Genomic DNA, 6,000 nt, shown 5'->3' with positions numbered 1-6,000 from the left:
AAGGGATTTTATACCGCCTTCCAGCATCAGAGGGGGGAGGAAGTGGGCGCGAATGAGGGGAGTGTGTCAAAGGCTGTGCAGACTTGGATGCAATTTGGGGACTGTTTACGATGTGCTTTGATTCTGTGTCACCAAATTGGATAGGGTAATATAACGAAATGCAAAGTTTAAGGCTCTATGGATACTTCAGCCACATACCTGAACGAAAATGTGAAGACATAGGCTATATATACACACGTTGAAAGAACTGCGCACCTTGATTGCGAAGAGACCTAACCTACACTCGTGTGATTTAAAAAAAACAAACATGTTGATCTATGATTAGACATTAATTTCAAGACGTAGTAAATTACATGACTGGATACATGCAATGTTGAATACACTTTATCTATGGGGAAATGTAGGTTTGCTGTGTAAGCGTGATGGGGTCATAATGTGATTGGCCATGAAACATCCCCAGTGACTTTACTTCTATTATTAAGCTGTGGTTAGATTTCTCTTCTTTTTGTTTTCTTCAGCGTGCCGCGTGCCACCCTATTCTTCATGGCTGTTTTCATCCTTTTCTCCTGGGAGGGGGGACAATGGCCGTGTACGGGGGAGGGGGCTTCGCGCACACCACTTTAATTCAGCCCCAGAATTGTAATTGTTCTGACGCGTGTGAGGCCTCAAACCGGCAGACTTCGGAGCGAGATATTTTATTGTGTCATCGAAAGATTCGGAGGAGTAGCACTGGAAATGTCAGATAATTGCTTTTGTATGAGGAGGGGGGGAGGGGGGGGGGGGTCATGACTACAGCTGTATGATAATCAGCGGCACCTGGCTATGCAACCCACCTTCTCCTTCCATAGGCTGGGCTACACAACGTCTTCGCTGAGCATTAAGCACGCAATAAGCCCCCAATGTCAGAGAAGGGAAAAGTGAACCATTTCCATAGGTAGGCACTTTAATCGTCTAAATAGCATTGTTTTTGACTGGACAGATTAGGGGGTAGCCTATCCTACACCACAACACAGCTAATGATGTAGGATAGGCTACCATATCTCATGCTGCTCGGGTCCGGGCAGAGTAAGTAGCATACAATCCATTCCACTTTTGCATATTTAAAATGTAGGCCCATAAATATCGCTACAATTGGGTCTACGCGCGTGCGTGCAGGCAGGAGCTGAGCATGATATCAGTCAATATGAATAAATCCTGTCCCTCATTAGGTCAGTACAGGTGCACCAAAGCTGGGACCGAGAGACTGAAAAACAGCGTCTATCTCAAGGCCATCAGACAGTTAAATAGTCGACACTAGCCGGCCCCTGCCCAGTACCCTGTCTTGAACTTTAGTTACTGTCACTAGATGACTACCACCCGGCACCGTTGAGGCTGCTGCCCTATGTACATACAGATTCATGAAACACTGGTCACTTTAAATAATGTTTACATCGTGTTTTACCCACTTCATATGTATATACTGTATCTGTGTAGTTTCTCCCATTCCTCTCTGTAGATCCTCTCAATCTCTGTCAGATTGGATGGGGAGCGTTGCTGCGGAGCTATTTTCTCCAGAGATGTTGGATCAGGTTTAAGTCCGGGCTCTGGCTGGGCCACTCAAGGACACTCAAGAGACTTTTCCCCGAAGCCACTTCTGCATTGTCTTGGCTGTGTGCTTAGGGTCGTTGTCCTGTTGGAAGGTGAACCTTCACCCCAGTCTGAGGTCCTGTGTGCTACGGAGCAGGTTTTCATCAACAGTGTTTATGTACTGCTACGTTTATCCTTCACTCAATCCTGATTAGTCTCCCAGTCCCTGCCGCTGAAAATCATTCCCACAGCTTGCTGCCACCAACATGCTTCACCGTAGGGATGGTGCCAGGTTTCCTCCAGATGTGACGCTTAGCATTCAGGCCAAAGAGTTCAATCTTGATTTCATTAGACCAAAGACTCTTGTTTCTCATGGTCTGAGAGTCCTTTAGGTGCCTTTTGGCAAACTCTAACCGGGCTGTCATGTGCATTCACGGAGTGGCTTCCGTCTGGCCACTCTACCATAAAGGCCTGATTGGTGGAGTGCTGTAGAGATGGGCGTCATGGAAGGTTCTCCCTTCTCCACAGAGGAACTCTGTCAGAGTGACCATTGGGTACTTGGTCACCTCCCTGACCAAGGCCCTTCTCCCTGATTGTACAGTTTGGCGGGGCTGCTTGCTCTAGGAAGAGTCTTGGTGGTTCCAGACTTCTTCCATTTAAGAATGATGGAGGCCACTGTGTTCTTGGCAACCTTCGGTGCTGCGGACATTTTTTGGTGCCCTTCCCCAGATCTGTGCCTCGACACAATTCTGTCTCGGCGCTCTAGAGACAATTCCTTCGACCTCATGCCTTGGTTTTTTGCTCTGACATGCACTGTCAATCGTGGGACCTTATATAGACAGGTGTGTGCCTTTCCAAATCATGTCCAATCAATTGAATTTACCACAGGTGGACTCCAAGTTGTAGAAACATCTCAAGGATGATGAATGTAATCAGGATGCACCTGAGCTCAATTTCGAGTATCATAGCAAAAGGTCTGGATACTTATGTAGATAAGGTATTTCTGGTTTTTATTTTGACTAAATTTGCAAACATTCCTAAAAATAAAGGTGTCCAAACTTTTGACTGGTACTGTATATACTGTATATACACCGGTCTACTGTTCAGTGCTCTTGTTTCCTGGCCCAAGCAAGTCTCTTCTTCTTATTGGTGTCCTTTAATAGTGGTTTATTTGCAGCAATTCGACCATTAAGGCCTGATTCACACAGTCTCCACTGAACAGTTTATGTTGAGATGTCTGTTACTTGAACTCTGTGAAGCATTTATTTGGGCTGCAATTTCTGAGGCTGGTAACTAATGAACTTATACTCTGCAGCAGAGGTTTCCTGTGGTGGTCTTCATGAGAGCCAGTTTCATCATAGCACTTGATGGTTTTTGCGATTGCACTTGAAGAAACTTTCAAAGTTCTTGACATTTCTGGATTGACTGACCTTCATGTCTGAAAGTAATGATAGACTGTCGTTTCTCTTTTCTTATTTGAGCTGTTCTTGCCGTAAAATGGACCTGGTCTTTCACCAAATAGGGCTATCTTCTGTATACCACCCTTACCTTGTCACAACACAACTGATTGGCTCAAATGCATTAAGGAAAGAAATTCCACAAAATTCACTTAACAAGGCACACCTGTTAATTTAAATTAATTTCAGGTGACTACCTCATGAAGCTGGTTGACAAAATGTCAAGAGTATGCGAAGCTTTCATCAAGGCAAAGGGTGGCTACTTTGAAGAATATCAAATATTTAAAAAAAAAAATTGTTTACCACTTTTTTTGGTTACGACATGATTCCATATGTGTAATTTCTTCGTTTTGATGTCTTCACTATTATTCTACAATGTAGAAAATAGTAAAAAATAAAAAACCGTGGAATGAGTAGGTGTGTCCAAACTTTTGACTGGTACTGTATATATTGTATGTGACCAATACATTTTTATTTTATTATAACTGTTCCAGCTTCAACTACACATAGCAGGTAGGCATATAGAATCTGTGTTATACCGTTTTTGGTACGGCTGTCTGTTTATGTATCTCTGTAATGGTGCCGATGGCCCTCGAGTGGCTTCCAGTCAAGTGGAGCGTGTCCGCCATATTCTCTCTGCGAAAACATGAGCAATTGCCCGGTCGTTCGTTATATCCAAACCTCTGAAGGAAGGCTATGGCAATGGAATAACTACTAAATAATCGGATGAAGGGAGTGTAGTTTAATAGCTTTAGCCTAGAACATTTCCTTGTTTGATGCTGTATTGCCTAGTTAAATAAAGGTTAAATAAATAAACAAAAAATGACAATGAACATTTAAAGGCGCAATTAAAAACGTAAAGGAATAACAAAAATAACCATAAATCTGACTTCCACACGACAGCGACATTATCTGTAGCCTACAATCTAATGTGTGTCAGTAGACTGCGTGTGTGCTTGCTGTTGCGGGGATCTACAGAGACAATGGGCAGCTTTGCAAACTGTTGCTCATCTTCGGCGCTCGTCTATTGTAATGCTAATGAGGGCCGCGCGTGCCTCGGCTGGCCCTGACTACCCCGGGCACGCTTCTGCTGAAGCGCGTCAAAAAAAAAAAGAGAGGATAACGATGAACCTCTATTGTCATTATTTTGTTGGATAATTATCCAGACTGGATGCTTTCGCGGCTTGAGTTCCAACTCGGGACAAAAGACTGGATAAATAAATATGAACTGTTCTCTGTAAACAATAAAAGTTGCCATCATGCGTATCCACAACCGGACGGAACGCTTCCTTTGTATGAGATTGCTTTAACCAAAACAACAATGCAAGTTGTGTGGTTTTAACACAACAGCATGTTGTGTTATGACACGTTTGATAGGATATGAATGTCAACTATGACCTTTTTATTAGGTCCATGGCACTAAGCCTTCTGTCCAATACACATTTGAGTCAGTGAAAGCAGATAATTGCCTGAAACAATGACAACATATGTAACATCCAATGCACATTTTGTTTGGCGTATTTACGCTCTCATGGGACCTATAGTCAAATGCGTCAAACACTTTTAAGCCCAATTCTTGACACTTATTGATTTTGTTGCAGTGCTCGACTTCGGCGGAAACTGTCCGGAACGTCGTATCGGCACTTCCCTTTTTGGGGTTATTGAGTACTGGCTCTTCATGGAATTGCAATGGAGGATGGATATTAATATCCTGATTCCGCTTTGTTTCAAGTTTATTTGCCGCTATTCTGTGAATGTGTGAGTGACTGAGTATAGGCTGTTCGAGATTGCGCAGATTGAAAATGTGCCAGCATGAATGGCATGATGCGCCGTTACAAATTGCCAATTGAGGGTTTGTAAAGTCATGAAAAGTCAAGGAAATTAGTTTTATAATTGTCATTGTTATTCATAAAAGCACACTTTTAAATAGGATCAATCCATAAAAAAAAAAATCAATTCAAAACATAACTTGTAGCAGTTATCGCGGTAGGTAGCTAATTAAGCATTCATTTTGTTGTTGCCTTTCCACCAGCACTGTAGAGCCTAAATAAATCTGCACTGTTGGAAAACTGGGATTCCCAAGATTAAACAGTAGCCATGCAATTGCGGCAACGTTAAACATATTCTAAGAATAGCCTAATGGACAAAACCTGCTGTGCATAGATCTCCCCTGAAACATTCATATTTGAGCCTTATACATAAACATGTCTTAGATAGATACCTTGATTTGAAATAGCCTACCTTAAATGTTGAAAAATCCTGCACACCCAAGGAGCTCTCTAGATAGAGGGTTGACCACAGGTTAACAACATAACTGTGCAGTTCTGTGGGGGACTAAAGTGCCTTGATCAAGGACACAACGGCAGGAGGTAATAGGACATGGGATCAGACACAGCAGCTTTCCAGTATCAATAATTCTTACCTTTCATGTAGGCTATAATAATAGTCATGGAAATTTGGTTAAAAGCCATGGATGTCATGGAAAATGTGTATAAACCGTTAACATTGAATAATCAGAGGTCTCTCTCTCTATACCATAATGTAATTTGTGAATTTCGGTGAACAAATGGACCGACTTGGAAAGACAGCTCCTGCACTTCTTCCATCCCAAGTCAAGCACTAGTATTATGCAAATGAATATCAGATACAATTGTTAGGGATAGGCCTACGCAGGTGTCGCCGCGTGGCTTGTAATGAGGGGAATTCGACGAAGGGAGAAAGAATGGTAAAATAAGTCGATGACCAGATGCCACGATCGAATGTGCATAATTGTAATTTGCCTGTGTTTGCAGAGGCAGATATTCGACAGGACATGACACAGCACACATTTAACAAGTATTTAGCATGCATAATGTCGGTGGAACGAGCTTGTCAGAAATGTGATTGTCATGAAATTAAAAATATTTGGTCGATTTGCATCTAAATGTTGTGCTATTTCTTCAACCATATTGGAACAGCTTTTGGGCAAATGTTCTAG

Source organism: Oncorhynchus mykiss, chromosome 24, assembly GCF_057628025.1.
Source record: "Oncorhynchus mykiss isolate SJ-2025 chromosome 24, ASM5762802v1, whole genome shotgun sequence".
NCBI classification, from domain to species: domain Eukaryota; kingdom Metazoa; phylum Chordata; class Actinopteri; order Salmoniformes; family Salmonidae; genus Oncorhynchus; species Oncorhynchus mykiss.
The sequence above is the reverse complement of the archived record's forward strand: the minus strand, read 5'-3'. Positions refer to the sequence as shown.